The following is a 24988-nucleotide window of genomic DNA, read 5'->3' as shown; positions in this document are numbered from 1 at the left end:
AATCTCAGGTGGGAGGGGAGAGGGGAAGGAGTAGGATTCATCTACAAAGACACCTGGAACTTTACCCAACTTTGTGTAGAGGATATTCTGGGGATTGAATCATTGGGGTTCTCACTTAAGGATACTAGTGGTGCTCTATGTACAGGCCTACTTTGTTATAGATCACCAGGTGGAGCTGCCCATGGTTACCAAGAACTGATTGATGGGATATATAACCTATCGCACTCTCACTCTAAGCTATTGATCCTTGGAGATTTTAATCTCTGGGAGAATAGTATCCTTGATACAGCTTTTAGAGAGCTGTGCCAGGCCTGTGAGAATGTTAACCTTCAACAGCTGGTATTACATCCTACTCATCAGAAGGGCCATGTGCTTGACCTTGTTTTTTCTGGTGAGAGAGACACAGCTGTAAAGGAGATACTTCCTCTATGCTGGACAGACCACTATTTGGTATTTTTCTCCTTGAAATCGCCAACAACAAGCTGATCACACGACCGTTACTCGAAACAGTAAAGAATGGTCCAAAATATTAAAACTAGTGGATCTTCCTCGACTTGTTGATGATAGGCCTGTCATTTATGAGTCAGTGGAGATGAACTACTTGAATTTGTGTAATCAAATCACCAATTCTCTAGATCAGCTAGCCAACATGAGGAAAGCCAAAAGATGTAAAAAGCCTTCCGACCCTTGGTATATCGAAGAGCTTAGACTGATGAAGACTAGCTGTAAACAAGCAGAAAGGAGATGGAGGAGGAATTATTTAGAGACAGACAAAGTAGCCCTAAAAAATCTGCTCTATATTTATAAAGAGTCGATAGGCAAAGCTAAGGCTAAACATCTTGAAGAGACCATTTTACATTCAGCTAATGAATCTCACACTTTATTTAGCCTAGTAAGTGTCACAATCCCCACAAGCCTTACCGTCTGCCTGTAGAGTAGTCTCGCAGGGATGACATGAATAACCTCCTCCGTCTCTTACCTACTCCCCTGTCCTACCTTAATAGTATCAGACCGGGGGCGTGGTGACAGCCGGGGGAAGGAATCCTGGTAATGAGGTGCCTGAAGGTGTGGTTAGGCGAAAAGGGACCCTCCTGGGTGAATATGCCTTCCTGCCTCGGGACCTGAGGGAAGGACAACCCACAACAATTACCATCCGTATGATTGCATGCACACTGTTTTAAGGCATACATGTGAACAGGAAGGGAAATGGGAACCATAGTCACCCGAAGGAAAGGAAGGTTCAAGGATGTCCTTAACGATGAAGAGGAAAGGAAAGGAACCATGCGCTCCTGCGCTTGTTGTCCGGATGAATGGCAGGAGAAATGGGTGAAGCACCTTTGATACCAGGATAAATAATAACCAGGGAGAAGAAGGATAATGCGCTCCTGCGCCACCAAAATCAACAAGATAAAGTACGGTGTCGCGCTCCTGCGCACACCGAAGAATCACGATAGGAATTGGTAACGCGCCCAGCGCTTACCGGAATACAATGGCCAGGTACGGTGTTGCGCTCCTGCGCTTACTGTGCTGAAAATGAGGAAATAGAAAGGCAGGGTGACGGTAACGCGTTCCTGCGCTCACGGTGCCGTGCCGAGAGGACCCAAGGGCAAGGTGACGGTAACGGGCTCCAGCGTTCACTCTGCCGTGCTGAGGGGAACAAAGGCGAGGTAACGGGAATGCGCTGCTGCGCTTCCCGTGTCGTGCTGAAAAGGTCAGAGGCAAGGTGATGGTGTTGGCGCTCCAGCGCTCACCGTGCTGTGCTAAGGGAACAAAAAGCAAGGTAACGCTAATGCGCTCATGCGCTTACCGTGAAGGCTAGAGCACTAGTACAGGTGCTACATTTGGCGCCCTAGTGAAATCAGAAGCGCCGGGGTGAGTGTTCATCAGTTGCTAAATGGTGCGTCACCCGGAAGTAGTTTGGTGGTGACCCGCAGTACTGCCCTGCTGTGGGCGCTAGACCGCCAACCAGCCGTTTTTATCCGTGGTTCGTTCGGGGACATGACAGTAAGAGGTCTGTCCGACCCAGACTGCGCAAAATCAAAAATTTCGGCATCACAAGAACTATGCGATGACTTAGCAGTCTTTTTCATGGACAAAATCAATAAAATCTTAACTGGACTAAAACCCTCTACAGATGATGATGTGCATCGGCACATTGGTAATGACACTTCAATAAACTGTGGTATAATTGATAGGGAACATCAACTTTTGGATCAAATCCAGGTTCCCTCGCAAGAGGAATTTAATGCAATAGCAGCTGGCATCTCCTCAGGTTCCCCTATGGATCCACTCCCACACAAGTTCTGAAAATTGTTTGGTGGGGAACTCTTTCCTCATCTGTATCAAATCTGCTGTCAATCTCTAACGTAGGGTGTAGTACCGGAATGCTGGACAAAGGCAGTTGTCACCCCATTGTTAAAGAAGGCTACACTGGATCCCCAGTGTCCCTCTAATTACAGACCCATCTCTTTGCTACAGTATCCAATTAAGATCTTGGAGAGGGTAGTGAGCAAATCTCTTTCAAAATATGCTAAGGATAATGATCTGCTGGATGAAGTCCAATTTGGGTTTCGCCCGGCACACGGGACCGAGACTGCCATGGTGGCAGTCTTGGATGACCTGAGAATGCGGGCTGACAGCGGTCAGACAGCCTTTTTATTGCTGCTTGGAATGTCGGCTGTGCTCGATACGGTTAATCACTGGATCCTGATTAAGAGATTGGAGGAGATGGGTTTTATGGGTAGGGCTCGAGACTGGCTGCATTCCTATTTTTCTAATAGGCAGCACGCAGTGACCATGTTGTCATTTACTTCTCAGAATAGAGATGTTAAACATGGGGATCCACAGAGTTAGGCTATCAGCTCAATCTTGTTTAACCTTTATCTTCGCCCTCTCATTGTCCTAATAAAATCATGTGGCATTGATGTCATAAACTATGCGGATGACACTCAGATTGTCTTCTCCATAGAGGGCAATAGAGCAGTGCCTTTAGAAAAAAATCACAACTGTATTCACAGAACAGCAGAATGGCTGAAAGAGAACTCACTACAATTTAATGGGGAAAAAACTGAGGTCCTGTGCGGTACCGCAGGTAAAATTTAACGACCTCTCGCAGTAGATTTCTGGCCAGGCCCAGCTAATAACTCCTTATCGCCCGCTAGTACAATGCGCAATTTAGGAGTGATGCTGGACAGTAATTTACGATTCCCATGTGAATAAAACGGTGAACATTTGTTGATCTCTGCTCCAAGCTCTTCGAAAGATACTCCTGTTTTTACCTACTTCTGTTAGACCTCAAGTGGTGCGGAGTATTGTTCTGAGCAGAATGAATTACTGCAATGCACTCCTCTTAGGTGCCCCAGCTGCCTTGATAAACAAATACCAAAGAGTACAGATCATGGCAGCCAAGTTGGCGCTAAATCAGCCTTGTAGAACCTCAGCCTCACTGGCCTTAAAAGACCTACATTGGCTGCCCGTTGCGCAAAGAGTTCAATGTAAGGCACTTTGTATCATCTACAGGTCAGTACATAAAATTGGGCCAAATTTGCTGCAAAGGAAATTTGTATGGTACTCCCCTGTTAGACACCTGCGTTCTTCCTCTGCCAATCTGGTTTGTGTTCCCCATGTTAATAAAGCTCGAATTGGTGGCACATCCTTTAGTTTCACAGCATCCAGGCTTTGGAATGCTCTGCCTCCGGAGCTTAGACAACTGAACACAGTGTCGCGTTTCAAGAAGGAACTGAAAACCAGACTGTTTCTAAGAGATTAGACCTTGCCTATCTCAGTTTAGATACACGCAGTGGCTGATTGGTAATCTAAGCGCCAGGATACCCTTGGGGAGACAGTTGTGCTGTACAAGTGTACCTTACATTACATTACATAGCCAGCACCGAAGCCCAATGTGCCCTCTCAACCATAAGTAGCTCAGACATCTCATTGGGCAACAATTGCTGTTTGACCCAGCTCTCCAGAAAGTTCACTGCAGGTGAGCCCTCCACTCTTTCAAGAAACCCCAAGAACCGCAGGTAACAACGTGGGTACGCCTCTCTCGCTCCTTTACCTGAGCTTCCAACTCCCTAGTGACCGTCACCATCTTAGCCATCTGCTGCTTTAACATTGAGACCTCAGCCTGTAGACATTGAGGGCCTAATTTACAAACAAATGATGCAGGCACCGCAAACCAATTTTCTGCCCGAGCCGTGTCATTTTAAAAGCATAGGGATGCGTTATATTAACAACAATACACTACATTTGTGTGCTTTCCCCCGTCCAGGAGCATATTTGGCTGCCACACGCCAGTGCAGGCACCCTTGTGTCTTGTTGCAAGAGTGCCTGCTTTGCGGGCATGATTGTTTTGTGCAGGAAGGAAGGCACAAAAATAGTACTTGATGGAATTTTCCTATTTCTATGTGTGCTGCACAATGCAGCACGGATAGAGAGAGAGAAAAACGAGGAGAAATAAAAGTATTTCTTCTCGTTGCACTTATCCTCTGTCTCCCTTGGTGAGGCAAAGGATTCTCACACATTCCCCGCTTTACAAAACTTTGTAAATCTGGGAATGTGTCTGATTCCATGGGCGTTGCATTGGAACATCAACAGAAACACTCATGGAATCCCCCTTTCACTCAGAGTAATGCTGGAAAGGGGACCATATTCACAAGGCCATAAAAAGGCATGAAGGGTGACTTTACCTTGCTTTGTAGATATGGGTAGGTACACTGTGCTGACAGTATGTCAAAAAAGTAAAGCACCAGCAGTGTAATGGACTTGTTAATGAGTCCCTCAATGTTGCTCTCAGTGGCTGTTACTTTCTCAGCAACCATCTACTGATCAGGTTCACATCAACAAATACTGTCTCCTAAAGGGGTGCATGAACTCTGAATGGCAGTCAATAATTCAGCTTTTGAGAGCTCCCCCCAGTGCCTGGGAGCCACTATGGGACTCTACACTCTGCGTTATAATGAGCAGAAGTCTTAGAGGGCTCGTCTTTTCCCATAACTATGTCCAGCAGGACCACCAACTGTGGTCCGACCCCTCCAGTTGCCTCCAATCAGCAACAGTCCTGCTCACAGACTCAATCTCTCAGCTCCAGAAGGTATCCATTGATCTGCTCCCAAAAATCACCTCAGTCCTAGAGTGCAGCCCTGCCTCCCAGTCTCAAGAAACTGCCACACTCTCCAGCTTGTCTCTCTCAACTCCCGACATACCACTTTTAGGTGAGCGAGCAGAGCAAAAGCAGGTCTCCCCATGCACCCCCGCTTTAATCCAACCATGGTGGACTCACCTCAAAAGTTGTCTTTTTTGCGTCAGGCCGCAGGGCTCCTGACCTTTCAAGCGACCAACTCACAGAGCAGCTGCTGGTGGACGCCCCCCTTGGGCTTCCACAGCTCGGGCTCCACAGCAGACAGGCTCTTTATATAGCGGTGCAGGTGCGGTGGTGAGCCTCAGCAATGCCTACCAGTGCAAGGGATTCGCCCTTAGACCAATAGGAAGAAGTTGGCACAGAAACTGGAATAGAAAAGACAAAGTTTACTAAACCTCATGAGGTGGAACTACATTCACACAACACCCTTCGGTAGTCTATGAGGTAGCACACTGACTAGAAGGAGCTTGGTCCTTTTATACCCACACAGAGGCTCAAAAGAAGGCGGTACAAGGTATAGAATGCTGGTTTAAAATACATACAAGGTCATACAGAGAGTGTGCTATCAACAAGTTGCTAAATTACAACACAGATTGTGACATACTCCTACATAGGAATACAGTCCCACCAGAGTTACAGTACCCCGACTGTGCTCCGTACAAAGGCCACCCCCTCGTCCAAACTTGACATCCCACCAGACCACAGAAATGCAGGGTCTCAAGGCAAGTGGCTGTCCCCTTCACTCCATGTTTGGGATTCTTTCAAACCCTGGGGAGCCTCTCCTCCCACTAGTATTGCAAGCCGGGGACAGTTGTCAGTTCATATTCATCCTCTGCTGGGGGACACCAGTCAATTCAACTATCCAAGATAGCCCTTTCTAACCTCCAAGGACTCCAGGACCCACAAGCGCCTGCTTACTGGTTGCTTCCAGCCAGTGCAGCAGAGTCAGACGGCCCCAGGGATCACAAGCATCCCTCCAGAGTCGTATTGGTCCATACTGCGCCCAACCGAGCGACTGCAGTCTAGAGCAATGCACTTGTAATAAATTGGGAGGGATGCTCATTTTCTCTGTGCAATATCCCCGGGCCGGCCCGCTCCAACGTTTCAAGCATTTGATGCTGCTGTGTTCTGCTTAGACGGGCAACCACCAAGCACCGCCACAGCCCTTATTAATAAAACAGGGGTTTGTTGCTATTTCAGCAGAAACCTCTGCAATCTCTAGCGGCTCCCGACCCAACCAATATGGTCACCCATTGCGGCCTCAGCAGTCTGATATGGCCTGAGTGGGTGCCCGAGCCTCAACCCGCAGTCCTCCTGAGATATTGGCAGAGTTGCTCTTGGGCTCAGCAGAAACTTCTGCCTCTGAGGGCTTTGCCTCCTAGGAACAAACTGGGAGATGCTTGATCCTCATCCGGCGCAACCAAAGCCCGATTGTGACCAAGTTGTGCTTCTCGCTCATTACTGCACTGATCCAGCAAAGAGCAGCATGCCTTTGCTGGCCCCCACATGACTTCAGTTGTAGCCAAGACACTGGAGTGTACCGCTGCTCAACCCTTCTGCCTCCGCTTTCAGTTACAACGCTCCCGGGCTCAAGATTCTGTAGGATTAAGGATAGACTAGCTAGAGCATTTGCGCTCTAGTCCTTTTGCCCATCATGCCAGGCCTCCCCTGCTGCATGTGAAAGATTTACTGGAGGCAGCTGCTGCAGCTTGAGCACCCACAAAGGGGGCGCTTTCAGAGACTCAAGTCTCTCTGATCCAGCAGGTGTAGGAAAGACTTTTAGGAGCAGGCTGCCCCTAAAGAACTTGCTTGCCAGATAGTGCTTTGGTGCTTGAACACTTTTGACTTTAATTTGGAGCAAGAGTGTGGCTTGGACTACTAGTGGGACCTAACCAGAATGTCATCTATGGTGAATGGGGAATACTGACTACTGCTAGCCTCACTGGAGTAGGACTGAAGGACCCACCTGTGAAACACTATTGCCCTGACATCAAGGTACAATGTGTATTGTTTGTGAAAGTCATATTTTACTTTGTGATTAGATATAAATACAACTTTTTTCATAAAAGCATATATTTGACAGGACAGTCATTTATTGCTCCTGCGTGTATTTTGAGTTGTGAGTCTGTGTTCACCCCCCTGTGTCTACCTACCCTCCAACAAGTCCTGACCTGCTTGGTCCATGCTACAACTGAGAGTCAAGTTCTTTAGGGGTACTTGGCCTAGTTACTCTGGATCTGTAGTAGGCTAGGCCATCAGGAATAAACCTGAAGTCCCACTGTAGGGCCTAATTACCTCTGCTTGCCCCGTCAACCTCTGAGCGGGGTTCTGACACCTGAATGCTGTTGCTGGATAAGAGAATTAGCAGTCTACTAAGCTTTTTCAGCTTCTGATTGCATTTAGACAGCATACACCATCATATCAATGCAATGTAATGGTTCTAGTATTTTAGCATTGTTGCCACACATTTCACACAATTTGTCTGAGTAGTTGAGGTCAGTCGTCAACCCCGTTTAACTTGCAAAGGGTAGTTTCTTCATTTGATATTTCCAAATCTAGAACTTATGGTGCCCCTGCTGATGTTTTTATGCTCAACCCTAATGACTACTGTAAAAGTCTCCCATTCTAGGAGCAGGGAGAAGCAGCACCTCCTGAATAGTTTCCCTAAATGCTTTGTCTTCCAGCCAGAGAGACAAGCAACATGTTGTTATGGGGGGGTGGGAGTATTCTTCCCCTGTATTCTTCCCAAGGCCAAGCCCACCTTTGGAGGCTTGTGACCAGAAAAGCTTTTCCCCAAACATGTGGCATAGAGTACGTATGGCTGCAGCCAGCCTACCTGAGCATACCAACTGGTCGAGTCTGACATGTAAATCAGGTGGGGGTGAATAGTATGAGTATACCTTATATTAACTATTCCTTATGCACAAGGAATCTACAAGTGACCAACGCTGGAACCACAATGCCAAGACGTAGGCATTGCTGTTCTCTGGTGTTCCTGGAAACAGGGGGTGGGAAATATTCAGGACAATATTAAGAACACTATTAGAGGGAGAACATGGCCCCTGCCGGTTGAGCAGATGCGCGCGCCAGTAACCCCTTTCCTTCTACCGCGCTGATTGCTTTACTCACCTTGTGAGTTCCCGGTCTCGGATCTCCAGACTTTGGCGTGCGAGTGAAGGATCGCCAACCTGTTGCTTGTAGTGGGGGCGGATGACTTGGAGCTTCGGCACTCCCCGCCTGCCTTGCCTATCACGCTGGTGTGTTGCCGCCCTGAAGTTGAGGCGCGGCCGCAGAGCGGAGGCCCGCAACCTCCTCTGGGTCAATAGCCACAGAGCCAGCATCGGGCACTTCTTTGAACCCGTGAGGGTGGAATCAGAAGGCAAAGGCTGCGTCAAGAGTCTCTCTATAGCTTTAGCTTCCCCCACAGCCCCTCATACAGGCAATTTCATTGTGTCTCAAGGGCTGGTGTTATCTTCCCTACCCGATGACCAGATAGATCAGTATCTTCAATCTTCCCCACATTGTCAGGACGACGGCCAAGACGGGGAGAGGCTTCCTGCAAAACGAGGTAATGCCAGTACCAAGATAAAAGAGAGGCAAGGTAATAAAATCGGTGGACGGGTGTGTGGAAGAAGAAAAGGACAACTCAAGGAAAAAGGATAAGTAGGTGGTGATCAATCAGTGGGAGAGGGGGCTGAGAGCATTATAACTATCCCTGCCATATCTAAATCAACTATCCTGCCCTTTGATAATTCAGCCTTTCAGATATACCAAGTTAAAGTTAGGAGCATTAAAAAAGGGAAGAGCAAAGCAGCACCCAATATAGTGAAGGTCACCCCCTCATTAAATTCTGTTTTTTAGGGTCCAGCCTGAGGTCTTACTGATTACAAAGCATGGGTAGAGCAGGCTGATATGCAGCCTACTGGTTTATCAGCGGCGGACTCCGAGTTACCCAAATTAGCTTCTATCTCTATCATCGACTAAGTCACAACTATGAAACCTGTAACCTCACAGTCGCAATAAACCGACGCTACCACTGCTGCCAATGCCACTGCTGCCACTACTGCTACAGTGAGCCAGAATCTGGGTGAGGCTGTGCTGGAACAAGATTTAGGGTCAGATGTAGGAAGGCAAATACCGGTCGGTAACGGCCGATTTCGGCCGTTACCGACCGGTATTTGGAGTTTGGGATGTAGGGGCATGTTAAAATACAGATTCGGTAATTTTACCGAATCGGTAAAATACCGAATCGGTAAAATTACCGAATCTGTATTTTGACATGTAGGTAGCACTGTAATCAGTGCTACAGGGGTTTAAGAATTCGGTATTTACTACCAACTAGAAGTTGGTGGTAAATAATGAAAACCCTTTGAAAAGCATTTCTTTTGCTTTTTAAACAGTGCCATGTTGCAGACATACATGCCCTAAGGGCATGTATGTCTGCAACATGTGCACCCATGCACAATTGAGGGGTGCAACAGGGTGTCAAAGTGACACCCTGCCACCCTTCAATGTTTCCCCCAATTACCGAATCGGTATTTACCGATTCCGTAATTGACATTCAATGAATGGCAATTACCGAATCAGTAAAGACCGGTTCGGTAATTACCGAATCATACCGATTCGGTAATTAAATCGGTAAAATTACCTACATACTGATTGCCAGTTCTTATATACCGAATCGGTATGATTCGGTATTTAAGAATCGGTAATCTGGGATTACCTACATCTGGCCCACAGTTTTCGGACGTTTAGAGCAGAGTGACCCCCCTTCTTCTCTTCTTCCACTCTCACTGAAAGTTCTATTTGCATCCTTAAAGGAAGATATTAAGCAAGGGTTTGCTGTATCAGCTGCCAATCAAGGGGAGATTAGGAGCTCCTGTGATATTTTAGAAAAGAAAGTGGATCTCCTAAACACCAGAACAGAGTCCCTTGAACATTCAGTTGCGGAGATAAAGTCCAATTTAGTGATAGGAGAGGTAAAAATGTAAGAGCTACAAAAGGACGAGGCCGCATTGCGCGAAAGAATGGAAACGTTGGAAAATAACTCCCGTAGGAATAATCTCCGCATTTTGAATATCCCAGAAGGAAAAGAGGGATCCGACTTAAAAAACTTCATGGTAAATCTGCTAAAGGAAGCCCTCCCGCTTGATGATTCAGTAGATTCCCTGACAAAAGATATACAGAGAATCCACAGGGACCCTTTCCAGCTAAATCCAAATCGGACTACGCCGAGGACAATTCTCATTAACTTCCTGACTTATGCCTTGAAAGAAAAAAATGTTAACCTTGCATTAAAGATGAAAACAGTAAAAGGCAAGGGTTTTACTTTTGAAGTCCGTTCAGACCTCTCAAGACACAAGCTAGAAAGACAGTTGGAGCTCGGGAGAAGAATGGACAGTTTTAAGAAGATCGGTGACACGGTGCACCTTAAATTCCCTGCCTTTTTGGAGGTAAGGCACAATAATAAAATGCATAACATCAGGCCATTCAGGAGGCAGATGAACTACTTGACAGTATCAGTAAAGGGCCCCCGTAAGCAAATCAACCACAAAATCATGTTCTATAGGCCGATGTGAGGGTAATCACCTTCGACTTGAGAGAAATGGGAAAAAGAAATAAAAGGAAAGTAACAAAATAAAAAAAAAGGGGAGGAAGAGAATGAAGAGATATATACACAAATACAAATACACAAAGGAGGAAATAGAGGGAGGAAAGAGCGAAGTAAAGGGAAAAAAGGAGAAAAGGCAAAAACAAATAATGAAATAAAAAAATAAAGAGAAGGAAAAAGAAAAAAAGAAAACGCTTTTTTAATAGAAGGGGCAAATGGGGGTAAGATGTGAGGCAGAATTCCTAGTTTTTTTAACTTTTAGGTGGGTAACACATGGGGATAAATAGGTAGAGGAGAATGAGGTTACGGGCGCCTCATCTGGACAACAACTAGTCCAGGTAAATAGGGGTTGGGATCTCCAAGGCGGTGGGGGGTGGCTGGTATGCGAGCACAGGGGTATAAAACATTTAAAAAACCTCATTCGTCTTATTTTTTAAAGGTTATGTTGACCAGAGTGTTTTAGTTAGGGCAGTATTGACTGATGAGTTAAAATCAATGTGTGGCTGTTGCTTTTTCTCAAGGAGGGCCTGGAGGGCGGACTATTTCCCCCAATGAATTCCTTGCAGTTATTATCCTGGAATGGTAATGGCTTAAGAGTGGGGTCACGTAGAAGGAACATTTTACAATACCTGAGAGACTCCCCTGCCCAAGTTTTGGTAATCCAGGAGACACATCTCCTCGAGGCAGAGACAAAAGATATATTAAAATCACAGAAGTGGGTGGATTCCTACACATGCACCGATCAGACTGCAAACATCACGGGGGTGGATCCTCTTTGCCCCCTGGATCCTCTTTAAGGGACGCAGGGGGCAGGTGTTTTTAATTTTGAACGTTTCTGTCAGAGAGGTTCTTTTTACATTATTCTGCTACTATTGCCTGAACTGCGATGACCCCTATAACCTCCAAACCATCTTCTCGCACTTATTGGACTTTCCTGAGCCGGTGATATGGGCAGGGGACTTTAATATCTTTTTAGATCCTAAATTGGATAAATCCCCCAATATTAGAGCAAACACCCCTTTGAGATCAAGGACAGCTCTCTTGGCAATAATGACGCAATTGGGTTTAGCGATATCTGGAGAGAAAGGTCAAGGTAACAGATGGGTGTTTCGTTTAGGAACTTCAAGTACAAACATAAATCACGAATTGATTACATAGTAGTTAGTCATATTCTCAGAGATAGAGTGACGGATATAACATTTATTTCAAAAAAGGACCAGGTACTTAGCTGAAGGGAAACTATGCGCACCAACCGGTATTTGGTATAATTGTGCAATGGTTGTACTAGAGTGGTGCTGCTAGGAAAGGGGTGACCTGTACAACCCCTTAACAATGTGATGTGCAAGGCACATACATATACATTTGTGAAGAGAAAGACCTGAGCACACACAAACTTAATAAGATAAATTCTTTAGTCTTGATTTCACAACAGCAACGAGGGACAGTTGGTGAATGCAGCAATAATATTTATTGCGACAGCCGACACGTGTTTCATTGGAGTGGTGTTTCGTTTAGGAACTTCAAGTACAAACATAAATCACGAATTGATTACATACTAGTTAGTCATATTCTCAGAGATAGAGTGTAGGATATAACATATCTGCTATCGCATATGTCAGACCACTCCAGTATTTTATTGACTCTACAGAACCTAGGTACCCAACAGGCTAGAGGGTGGTCCTTTGACCGTACTCTCCCACTTGAAGAAAATGATGTGAGTTTCTTTTCTCGGGAAACAAACCAATTTTTAGAGATTAGCCTGAGAACTGCCGACATCTCCATATTTTGGGATACTTTCAAGGCTTTTTTGAGGGGAACAATAACTAACAGGGCAAGCTTTAGATGTAAGAAATATAGAGAAGAGATCATGGGCCTCGAGGAAGATATGAGGAAGGTGGAAACAAAATTAAATGCTCAAGAGGGAATCGGGCAGAAGGAAGATCAAAAAATTAGTAGGAAATTGAGGTAGCAAATGGAGTCGGTCCTCCAGGGGAGGCTTATGCATTGGTGGGAAGTGAGCAAGATGGCCCACTTTGAGTATGGGGAAGGAGCTGGTAAATTATTAGCTTGAAAAAGCAAGGCAGACCAGCTCTGGAACCATATAAAGGAGATCTCAGTAGGCGATGGAGTACCCCCCATTTTTTATTTAGATGTGGGCATAGGAGAGGCTTTTCTGGACTATTTTCAGGAGATATATAGAGAGACCTCTACAGACGATAAATCTAAGGCTAAGTCTCGGCTGGAAAATATCACTCTAACACCTATTAGCTCCAAACAACAACTAGATTTAGGGCAGCCCATTACGCAAGAAGAAGTGAGGTAAGCAGTGGCAAGCAGGAAAAGGGGTAAGGCGGCCGGTCCGGATGGGCTTCCAATAGAATTATATTGTGCACTAGGAGAGAGTTTAATACCAACAATAAGTCTCTTATTTAATAATATCTTTATGAATGGAATTAGCCCTCCGGCAACGTGGAATGATGCTACTGTAGTCCTCATTCTGAAACCAAGAAAGGACCCCTCCAGCTGTGGGTCTTATCGGCCCATATCGCTCTTAAACACCGATTATATAATGTATACAACCATTTTGGCTACTAGATTGGAGGAGGTGGTCGGAGATATTCTTCACCCCGATCAAAAGGGGTTTGTGAAAGAGCGACAGTTAGCAGACCTTACTTATGATCTGGTTGCAGCAATAGACATCGGCTCTGCATATTTGCTGCCTCTTGCTGCCTTGACTCTAGACGCCACCAATGCTTTCGATAGGGTTAACTGGATTTACCTATCGGAAGTCATGGAGAAATTTAATCTGGGCATAATATTTTGCCGGGCTATACAATCTATCTATAAATCTCCATTGGCTAAGCTTTTGGTGAATGTTGTTCGATATGTATATTGAACCATTTGCACAGAAATTAAGGGACAACCCCGATATCGAATCTTTTAGATATGGAGACTGGGAGAGAAGGGTCGCCCTGTATGCGGACGATATTTGTATAAAGTCAGTAGACCTAGACAGAATGCTCCCAGCAGTAATTAAACTGGCTGAGGAGTTCGGTAGGGTCTCTGGTTTTGAGATAAATGCTGGTAAGACAAAAGTTATGACTTGGTATATCCCGAACCCTGCATTCCAGACTAGTCGTGGCTTGCGTTATCTTGGGATCACAATTACCTAGGACATAAACAAATTGACAGACATCAATTTATCATGAACTCTTCGGGACTGTCATAAACAAATGAAGTCGTGGGTACACCTCCCCTTATCCATTCTGGGGAGAGTTAACCTAGTCAAAATGTCCATACTACCTAAGATCACTTTTCTCTTTAATACAATACCTCTTCATTTCGACAAAGATATTATAGGGAAATTCCAGTGAGAAATTAACTCTTTTATCTGGACGTATAGATCTACCAGAATCGCATGGAAGAAACTAAGACATTGGAGAGAGAAAGGGGGGTTGATTTTACCTGATTTACAATTCTATGCCTGGGCATTTTAACGTACTAACTCTCGTATGTTATTGAAAACGCCAAGTGACAAAGGGAGTGGAGCTATGTTTCTGGCCATGCTGAAAGGGGCGGGCTGCAAGTAGATGGGTTGGCGACCAAACAGTTTTTTTTTAAAAATCAAGCTTAAGGTCTTGCAGGGGTTTGCCAGGATTTGGGTATCGTTGAGAAAGGCGACAGGTCTCAGTTATTTCTCTAAATTGGCACCACTCTGGGACTCTCTAGGTTCACCAGAATGTCTTCAAGATAGACTAGCTATCCCACTTAGAGATGATGGAATTAAAGTATGGGGAGATCTAATCAGTAACAAAACACTTATCCTATGGGCAGATCTAGAGAGGATAGTGGGTAGTGACCTTGCAAGATTCAAACACATCCAGTTACATAGTTGGACACAATCCCAGCTTAAAAAAGAAAAAAATATAGGGGAAGGCAATAGTTTGGAGCAACAGCTGGTGGAAAGGCCAGTAAGAAAAGAGGAAGTTTCCCTCTGGTATTGAGCCATAGAACAGGAGATCGATATTGAATTTAAGCTGGCCAATGAGCTTTGGGGTGGAACGTTTCCCAATGAAAAGTGTGATTATATATAGCAGGAATCTTTCAAAATTCTCTTTAACATCGTTAAACCAGCATGGTTGAGGAGGAATCAACTATTTACGGCCCATCGTGCATACCTATCCCCTCTTATACTATCAAGAATCAGTAAAGGTTCACAAGTTAGTTGTAAAAAATGCGGATTGGTTGAGGCCTCGGACCTTCACATGTTTAGAGACTGTCCCTGTATCCAGACATTCTGGGAAGATGTACAAAGAACATTGGAGAGCATATTGGGAGTGACAATCGTAATTGACCTAAAATTAATAATCTTTGGTCTACATACCCAGATACTAGGTCCAGCTAGACTCTTTCTATTTTACTCGATCCTACTGGCAAGAAGACAAATATGCAAACATTGGGTTGATTCTGCCCCCACCCCACTACCCCGGGACGGTTGACTTCATTGTATGAAACATCCAAAACAGATATGGCCAGAGTATGTAGCAGGAAAAAGATCATATACTGGGGCTTATTGTTGCAGTGGAGATGAGTTGTTTTTTTTGGTCCTATGATTATGCCAACTGGATACTCCCTGGATCAAATTAGAAATGCCCATGGTTATGGGGCAGTGAGAGGGTCCATAGGATCTTTTTGCTCAATTTGGAGTGATACCTCACCTTCCCAAATCAATCAAAGGGTAGTGCCCCTCTGTCTGGAAACATATCCCCTTGGGCTTTAAGCTGACAGCATCGAGAGGATCCAAGGGAAGAGCCCATGTCATTCTAGCCTATTGAGAGGGTAATGTACAGCTGGTCAGCATGCTATAGGTATTGGCGAATGAAGAAAAAAATAATTATTAAGAACACTATAAAAATCCTCTGTTAGATGCCTTGTCAGCCAACTTTGATGACAATAGGTGTTAAAAGAATTGTTGCTGCACGTTTGGTGCATATATACTAGTCACTACTAATCTAGACAGCCCCTGGCAAAGACACATCTACCATAGGGGTTGTCTTAATTAAAATGTGTTCTGATCTTCTGGCAATTGAAGAAAATGTGGTGATAAACAACTATCTTCTCCATCTACATTGGAGAAGGTCCACCTTTCTAGGTTTTAGGTACGTCTCCTGAAAGTAAACCACATGGGCGCTTTGCCTTTTCAATTACGCATGAATTTTTAGTTTTTTCCCCTGGAGAATATTCTCTCATATTGCATGTTAAAAAAAGTGTATCTACCTTGGGTAGTCATATGGAAGTAAATTAGCATGCGTAATGGGACCCTAGATATTGTCCATGTATCAGTTGTGGAGGGATAGGATTGCAAGAAGAGGCCACTTGGAGGGGAATCAGGAGGTCCTAGAGGGGTTCCTACCCAACATATCACTTTCTCTTAAAAACAACCAATTAGAGACCAAACTATCTGCAAACCAAACATTATAAGAGATGAAACAACAATGTTGCTAAGCATGTGGCATTAGTTGGAGAGGTATGCCAGTACTACAGTGAATTACAGACTAGGTCCAAGCAGTGTTTCTATTAACTGATCTATTTCCATTATTACAAGGAGAAAAGGGCCCATTTACCATGAAAAATAATCAAAGCAAACATTGGGTTGTGGCACACTGTAGCCTGCTATCTTAACATCAAAGGGATCTTTAGTAGAAGCTGGGATATTACTTGAGAGGGGTGGAAGCCCCATTTAAATAAGAAGCCCAATCATTATCAGGGTGTTCCACAAGTCACTAAATAAATCTGTGCTTAACCCTTTGGTAGCTTGGCACAACAACAATCAGGCTTAACTTAGAGGCAAACTATTAAGTATTTAACCCTTTAAGTGCTGCCGTCGGCCGACGGTCGTCACGGGCACTACCTCCCCAGTGCTGCGTGCGACCGTTGGACGTCCATTTCAGCACTGGATAATGGACAGTGCAGCACTGGGGAGGTATATTTACCAGACCCTCCAGCTTTTCGCAATTTCGCGATTCACGAAAAAATCGCGAAATCCGCTGGGCAGCGCGATGGCCGCGATATTTGCTATTTCGGCCGCTAAAAAGTGCTCCTGGCAGTTATGAGAAAAATTGTGGCTTCTTATTGGCTGTACGCAAACACGTCACTACGTGTCTCCGCACAGCCAGGAATCTAGCGCGAATGCGTTACATAAGAGGCCCCAGCTTCTTGTTGATAGCCCGTTCCCAGAGAGAATGGTCCAATGGTCTTGCGAGGGAGCAGGCCTGTAATAATATATATTTTTTTACTTTTCATTTGCTTTTCTGGGCGCGCAGACCCGGGCAGGAGCAGGGGGAAGACCTATGAAGAAGCCCTAGCAACAGCTTAGGTCCGCGGGTCTGAGGGTCCGGGCTCGAGAGCTCCTTCAGTTTCCAGGTGGGTTTTACTGTCCGATGTAAATCACCTCAGGAGATTATAAGGAACACAGCACAGCGCGCAGAGCTCTGAAGCAGGAAACTCCGCTCATTAGAAACATGAAACTGAGGTACCAAGAGGGTTGTAAAGAGGGCAGATAGGTTACAAAATGACAGGGTTTGGGACGAATACACAATTAAGGGTGGGCCAAATACTTTCCCCAAAAAGTCAGATTTTAACACGATTGCCTAAGCGGGGTGCTCTGCAGAGAGGGACTCTTCAAAGTTTTTGAGGGAGGTTGGGGGGGGGGGCAGCCATTGCGGGCGGGCAGTGTCTGCTTTGGTTGGCCTCTTGGGGCGGGCAGACTTGGGAAGGGCACGCTTTCTGTAGTTGCCACTCTATGCAGGCAGGGCAGGTATACCAGGGTTTACAGGCGAGAACACCCTGTATTCTGATGAAGAAAACCATGCATTGGCATCTGCCCATTTGTTGATCATCTGCCCAGCGCCCATCACCTTCGTGCCTGCTCTGCCCATCTATCAATCATCTGCCCATCTATCCATCATCTGACCCCCTGTCCATCATCTCCCCACCTACCTATCAAATCGGCCGGGTGCTCAGTATCCTCCCTCATGCCCTTCTTATGATCACCTGTCACCTGCCCACCTGAACATCATATGTCTTTCTGTCCGCCCTCTGTCTTCCAGCTCTGTCTTTTCACATTGTACGAATCTGTTCTTAGTGGAAGGGCCAATCAGCGCCTCCATCATTGTGGGGGTGTAAGTATGTGGGGAGAGTGGAAGGCTGTGGGGACGAACTATTCTGCAGAAGAAGAAAAAAAAACATACTCGAAAGTATACTGCTGTCATAGCCAAATTTTTTCTAAATGACCTAAATTTCCCGAAATAGGGGGAGGGGGGCACAGGTCCGGTCGTAATGAATTTTATTGGCATTTTATTGGCGAGCCTTTAATCGAGAAGAAGTTCCCAACGCATCCCTTTCCGTGCTCCCCGGGCAGTGCTGCGAAGAGGAGGGGAGAGGGGAGGGGTTCACACGCAGCGCCAGTACAGCCCGCAGGAGCAGCGTTTCGCAGGGCTGCTGTCCTTCCTTGTGACAGGGCGGCGCGCGCACCGCTTAACAGCGCCCTAGGCTTCAGACCGGACCCTTGCAGCGCTTGCAGCAGGGCAGCTGCGGTGACTCCACGCCAATTCAGAATGTGTGAGCAGTGCCAACATGCCACCATTCAAATGTTTGGTTAAAAGTAGGCGCTTTCTACTTCGGTGACATAAGCGGTTCATTCTGTTTTGGGATGTAAAGGTGAAACCTCATTTTATTACTCCGTGATACATACTATTTCGGTTGCAAAAAGGTCTCCAGAAGGCACGAGGTTAGGATTGGGGCTGTGCACGAGGTTAGGATTGGGGCTGTGCACACCTGCAGAACTTTAAACATGTCTATTTCAAACTCGAATACTCTGCTAAAACAGTTTCCATTGATTTAAGGCTGAAAATGAATGATTATGACTAAAATAAAGTGCCGCAAAAATGCCGCTAAATTTCCATATATGTGCCGCTAAATTTCTAAATTTGTGCCGCTAAATTTGCGAATCTATGCCGCTATATCCTGGGGGGTCTGATTTACGAAGCTCCTAAGGTGTTAAGAAGCTCTCAAACTGTAATAAAGTCACCACAAAACAAACAAAAACCCAAACCAAGTTAGCCAAATAGAGTTCATTTTATGAAACAAAATGACAGCAAAATAAAATCAGTAGAACCGGAGTTATGAATTTTTCAGCCCTTGTGAAAATCTGATCGTGCTGGACTTGGGTGAAGTCACAAGTTTAGGCCAACAGCAATGGAGCATGGGTCAGATACTGGGACCTAGTTCCCCCCACTAAAGAGTTTGCCTTCAAAAGTCCAAGTCCACACAAAGAGCTAGCGGTTGAAGTTTTGGATGTTCGCGTTGGGGGTCGGCGGAGGTGGTCGCTGCTAATGCGGTATGTCGTGGCTGATAGTCCTTTATGCTTATAGAATACTGGAAAGTAAATAAAGCCTCTAGTCTAATGTTTAAGGGGCTATTATCATTAACATTTGTTTTTCACAATAAATCAGTCAAGCGCTCAATCCCTAGTTAACTTTTCATAATAAACAGATCAGACCTGTGGCATCTAACATAACTTTTCTGAGCAAACAATTTAGGCCCAATGCCTTCAGCATGAACTGAATTGAAAGGGATTACAGGTTTTTTTTGTTAGTATTTCTAAGCGTTTTATATAGCGCAAACTATACCCGAAGATATTAGATATCAGCGCTTCACATGAGCACCAGTTTCTTTACAGTTGGATTCATTCATTAGGTCAAGCCATGCGTTGTAGCGCATACGCTGCTCGTTCTGCATGGCATATTGTAGTAGGGACAGATATGGAAGTGCTGTGGAAGCGGCACCCATATTTTTCATTGGCTTGCGTCATTGTCCATGGTAAATGCTGGCTTCCGATTGATAATGAGGCTTCTTAGTCCCTCCTTGTTATGGCTCTGTCTCCTTTTGTGACTGCCCATCAGGACTGGATCTTTTACTTGCGGCGTTACACGTTCTCCTTCATAAGTCGGTATGCACTACATTTTTATCATTGGCCTAAACAAGCGACTGCCTGGTTATCATGTCTGTTATCCTAAACAACTCTCATATATTTTTTAAATCATTTGCAGTTTCTTTGCACACAGGAATTTTTACATTCACTGTGCAGCTGAAAGGAGGAGCACAGGGCACTAGGTGTTAAGGGTGAGGTGGTCACTGTTTGCCATCTGGATTTAAAACGTGCAGAAACGACCCGGACTCAAAAAACTATAAACTGATCCTCAATTATCTCCATCCATGTGGGAGACTTCTGAAACACCGTGGGGTTGGGACAGAGTCAATGGCATGTTGGGATTTTATTGCTGGCCGTTGTCCTCATTTTTCCTTCTATGCCAGGCCGTTATCATGTCTGTGTTCCTAAATGACTTGCATTGTAATTTTAAAAATCATTTGCAGTTTTCTTTGCACTCAGGAATTTTTACTCGCACTGCACAGCTGAAAGGAGGAGCAGAGAGCGCTGCTCTAGAGCCAGGAACAATGTCAGCAGAGCTGCTCAAGAGCCAGAGTGCCAGATCAGGAGAGCTGCTGTAGAGCCGGAGAACCAGGTCAGCAGAGCCATTAAAGAGCCGGAGAGCCAGGTCAACCAAGCCGTTCTAGAGCCAGAGAACCAGGTCAGCAGAGCTGCTGTCGAGCCAGAGAACTAGGTCAGCAGAGCCTCTGTAAAGCCAGAAAACCAGGTCAGCAGAGCTGCTCTAGAGCAAGAGAGCCAGGTCAGCAGAGCTGCACTAAAGCCTGAGAACCAGGTCAACAGAGCAGTTGTAGTGCCAGAGAACCAGGTCAGTGGAGCCACTCTAGAGCCTCTGAACCAGGTCAGCAGAGCTGCTGTAGAGTGTCAGGACTTGCTTTAAGTTTCCTTGACCGCACAGGAGCACAACAATGCTTATTCCTAACGCCCCTCCTAGTAAGTTCCTGTCAGGTTGAATGATCCTTCTCAGGTAAGTACCATGGGGGGAAAGGGGATTGGGATAGGAAAGAGACAGCCTGGTGTTTTCTTCTGTGTTTACTGCCTTGTCTTCTTCTTTCTTCTTCAGAGACTGTTCACAAATACATTTTTTAAGTAATACTTCTTTTTACTTTTAATCACAGATAAACTTTAATCTTTACATTCATTGTCTTACCAGAAACTTCTTAGGGCTTGCTTCTTTTCTAGTTTTCTGGTGTGTAGTTTTATTTCTTTTCTTTTTGAGATGTTTATTAACTTTCTATCTGTTCTTACAGGTTCTGCCTGGACTCTTCAACTACTGCTCAGTGTGAGGAAACACAAGGTAAGTTTTAATCTTAAAACTGTTGCCCCTCCCCTTACCTTATCCCCTCTTTCTAATTCTAACTGACGTGGTTGAGAGTGAGCATGCTTGTGAAATCTTCTTTTGAACTTCTGTGATAGCGAGTTGCCTACTTATAAGAACTACTGGTTCTCTATGGCAAGATCGAACAGAACTATTATTTACATCTTTACATTTTAAGTTCATAATACTCAAGAGTCGGCAAAGCCTTTAGCGTGATAACTTCTCACACAATTTTGCCCAACTCTGTTGAAGTCTTATTCTCGAAAGTTCTTTCCTTCAGAACTGACTCTTTACTTCAAGATATTTCTATCCAAGTCTTTAAGGTATCGTTATTGTTAAGTTAACACAGTTCATATTCTGCGGAGAGAACGAGAAAAAACACTATTCTTTTCTCTCACTTGGAATTCTCAGGAAGTCTCTAATCAGGAAATAGGGGTGCCAACATTTAAACACTTTCTCCCTCAACATGCGCTGTACTCGCTTCCTCTTTGTGACAGATAGAGCATGCGCTTACTAATGACCGTAACTCCACTAACCTGGTACTCAGAACTCTGGAAATGCGGAGACCGACGCTGAAGAACCACTGTCTACGAATGCTCCCTGACTAACTCGGGAAAACTCTTGGTGAAGTGCGCCATGGAATATTTGTGCCCGCTTCACCTGAGCTCCAATTGCTGCATAGACTAGACTGCTAACACCATGGACATGCTGGCAGCCATCTTGGAAGCCCATCGCCGCCAGCATACTCGCCAACTAAAGGTACCATGAGTTTGCAGAGTGGAATGGTAGGTTGAAGGGACATAAGTAAGGGCGACTACAGGGTCACAAGGAGGAAACCTCCCATGAACCCTGACAATACCCGCTCCTAATAGGGTTTCCCCCTGACATGGCTTGTCCGGAAAATTAGCATGGAAGGCCTTGATTAATCGGGGAGCATGCACGTGAGAGCTATGTTCCCAGGTCCATAACCTTTCCAGTCAATCAGATAAAAGAGGTCATTGTGAATCATCTTGGAATCTAAGATTCTCGTATTCGATCTCACCATTAAGAACCAGAGGGGTAGGAGGGCTTTCTTAAGGAGGTATTGTGAAAGACTGGATGTTAATTTTGCAGGGCGTAGAAGTGTTAATGTGTAAGTAACTGGAATAATGACATTTTCTATGGAATAAGGATCAATGAAGCGCGGTTGGAATTTGCTGGTACCTTCAACTTCAGATTTTTGCTACATAGCCAAACTTGATCACCTACTTGGAGATCGGGGTGTTTCTTTCTTTTTTGATCAGCAAAGTGTTTGCAACAGGTTTTTGGTAAAGTTAAATTCTGTGTTGCTGTTTGGTGGATCCTAGTTATGTGTTGAGCAAGCTCTTTAATTTCTGGGACTTCTACATTTGTAAACTCAACCTGGGAATTAGGGTGTCTGCCTGAATTCATAAAAAAAAGGTGAATAGCCTGTATACACATTCTTAGCATTGTTATGGGCATATTCGGCTGTCCAGTGATAATCGGGCCATTCGCCTTCCTCATCTAGTAAATAGAAACGGAGGTATTGTCACAACTCCTGATTAGTTCTCTTAGTTTGACCATCGGTTTCTGGATGGAAACTAGTGGAACAAAGATGGTCCATACCAAGGCCCTTAGTATAAGCCTTCCAAAAATGCAATTAAAACTGAGAACCTCTATCAGTGATCAAAACCGTAGGAATGCCATGGAGACAAATTATATTCTAGTTAAAGAGTTGGGAAAGTTGTCTTGCTGAAGGTGTGCCTTTAAGGTGTACAAAATGTGTCATTTTACTAAAGGTATCTATACAGACCAGGATAGTATTAAACCCCTTAGAGGAGGGTAAGTCTACAAATAGATCTAGAGACACTGTGTGCCAGGAGTGCGGAGGATTAGGCAAAGATTTCAAGAGACCTTTAGGAGCTTGTCTGTCTGATTTTCCCTGTGCACAAATCTTGCATCCCAAAACATACTGGCAGATGTCTCGATACATGTGTGGCCACCAAAAGTGACGTTTGAGTAAATCTTAAGATTTCAGTATACCCTTATGTCCTGCCAAAAGATGATCATGACATTCTTGCATTGCTTGTATTTGGAGGTCTTTTGTAGGCAAAAACAAGGTGAGTTCCTGATATGGTTAGCCATTTCGTTGATCCAGGTCGAAAGGTGATAACAAAATCGAAATCCGCAAAATAAAGCGACCAACGAGTCTGACGCAGTGTAAGAGTGTGGGCAGAGCATAGAAATTTAAGATTGCGGTGATCTGTAAACAAAGTCATGGTATGCTTGACACCCATTAAATAGTGCCTCCAGTCCTTAAAGGCATCCTTGATGGCCAAATGTTCCTTCTCCATGATGATATCATTACATTTAGCTGGATTTAGTCTACGAGAGCGGAAGGCCAGTGGATGCAACAGTCCGGTGTCCTTGTGTCATTGAGAAAGAATACCTCCAATTGCCAAATCCGATGCATCGGTTTCTACGTAGAACGGTTCAGAGGGGTCCGCGTTTAATAAAACTGGTGCAGAAGTGAAACTTTTCTTTAATAAATTGAAAGCAGTTTCAGCTTCGTCCGACCATTGAATGGTACACCCTTCTTTAATAAACATGTGAGTGGGAGGATTTTCTGGGAGAAGTTGTGGATGAAACGTCGATAAAAATTAGAGAACCCAATGAAGCTTTGGATCTCCTTGATAGTTGTAGGAGATTTCCAATCCATCACTGCCTGCACTTTCTGATGATCCATCGTAATCCCTGCGGAGGACAACACGAATCCAAGGAACTCCACAGTATCGGTATTGAACAGACATTTTTCCAGTTTAGCATAGAGAGAATTCTCTCTCAAACGTTGCAAAACAGCCCGGACCTGTGTCTGATGTTCTTCTTTGGTGTTAAAATAGAGTAAAATGTCATCTATGTACATTATGGCACATTGATCGATTAAGTCGCTCAAAACATCATTAATTAAGTACTGGAATGCGGCTGGCGCATTACATAGGCCATACAGCATGACAAGATATTCGTAAAGGCAGTATTTAGTCCTAAACGCTGTCTTCCAATAGTCACTGTGCCAGACTAGATGGTAAGCTCCCCGCAGGTCTAATCACGTATAGATCTTTGCTTCCTTCACTTGATCGATGAGTATAGAAATAAGGGGCAAGGGATAGCGGTTCTTTACTGTAATCCTGTTGATTCCTCTGTAATCAATACAATCCTGAGATCCCCTCCTTTTTTGAGCATGAAGAAGAGTGGGGAAGAGACAGGAGATTGTGATGGTCTGATAAACCCGTGCTCAAGATTTGTTTTTGTATACTCTTTTAGATGGAGGTTTTCTTTCTCTGTTAAGGCATAGACTCTGCTACACTGTAAATTAGCCCCTGGTTCTAGGTCTATTTTGCAGTCATAAGACCTGTGAGGGGGTAACTTTTCAGTTTGAGCCTCGCCGAATACATCTGCGAAATCTTTGAATTCTTCCGGAAGCTCAGTAGTTTGAATCAGACATACCGACGCTACGTCCACACAGAGCCGGGAAACAATGTTGGGTTCTGATTGAATTGACGTGTATCTAACAAGGACCCCCTGATTATATGAATTTTGTAGTTCCTAGGTCAGGGAAATTAATACAATCGAAAAGCAGCAACCTAGGCAACTAATTTCTCAAACACATTAATGGTGAATTAAATGAACAATTGGCTGAGACTGACTGTAAGACTTAAGTGTTTTTATTTAACAATTACACAATTAGTAAATCATTATTAAAACGCAATCATAAAAGTTAAAATTTCATACAAGATTTCTAAAAACATATGAAAACATAAGTAAATTCATCAATAATAAATCAGTGGCGAGAAATGAGTCTCTACGCGCGTTTCGGCGTCCAGCGCCTTCTTCATGGAGTAGCCACACAAT

The 24988-nt window shown here is 44.7% G+C and overlaps 1 protein-coding gene across 1 annotated transcript in view; it reads left to right on the top strand.

Moving 5' to 3' along the window:
• The window catches only part of LOC144767617 (putative methyltransferase DDB_G0268948), a 365886-nt gene that overhangs the window by 27706 nt on the left and 313192 nt on the right, over positions 1-24988 (top strand). Inside the window, exon 3 of the mRNA XM_078651022.1 lies at positions 21012-21058. The gene's annotated coding sequence lies outside the window, so the exon portion shown is untranslated. The remainder of the gene's footprint in view (positions 1-21011; positions 21059-24988) is intronic.

The sequence above is a fragment of the Lissotriton helveticus genome, chromosome 7, assembly GCF_964261635.1.
Source record: "Lissotriton helveticus chromosome 7, aLisHel1.1, whole genome shotgun sequence".
In the NCBI taxonomy this organism is placed as follows: domain Eukaryota; kingdom Metazoa; phylum Chordata; class Amphibia; order Caudata; family Salamandridae; genus Lissotriton; species Lissotriton helveticus.
The sequence above is the reverse complement of the archived record's forward strand: the minus strand, read 5'-3'. Positions and strand labels throughout refer to the sequence as shown.